This window comes from Octopus bimaculoides, chromosome Z (genome assembly GCF_046866305.1).
Source record: "Octopus bimaculoides isolate indiv1 chromosome Z, ASM4686630v1, whole genome shotgun sequence".
Lineage (NCBI taxonomy): Eukaryota > Metazoa > Mollusca > Cephalopoda > Octopoda > Octopodidae > Octopus > Octopus bimaculoides.
The window spans coordinates 15,618,898-15,619,181 of NC_142944.1; positions in this window are offsets into that span (position 1 = coordinate 15,618,898).

Below are 284 nucleotides of genomic sequence, written 5' to 3' on the forward strand. Positions count from 1 at the left end.
CAAGTTCAGATTCATACCCGTGATTGTTGGGGCATTGGGATATGTAACGAACTGCCTCAACAAAAATCTGGAAAATTTAGGGTTCTCAAAACCTGAAAGAAAAAGGCTGATTAGAAGACTACAGATTCAAGCCATCAATGGAACTGTAAAGATATGTAAAACTTTCCAAAAATTTAACACATAAATACATATGCATGTATCTAGACATAAAAACGCATCCATAAAACAAACATACAAATCTGCGCATACACTAACACCAAATACTGCACACACACACATATGCA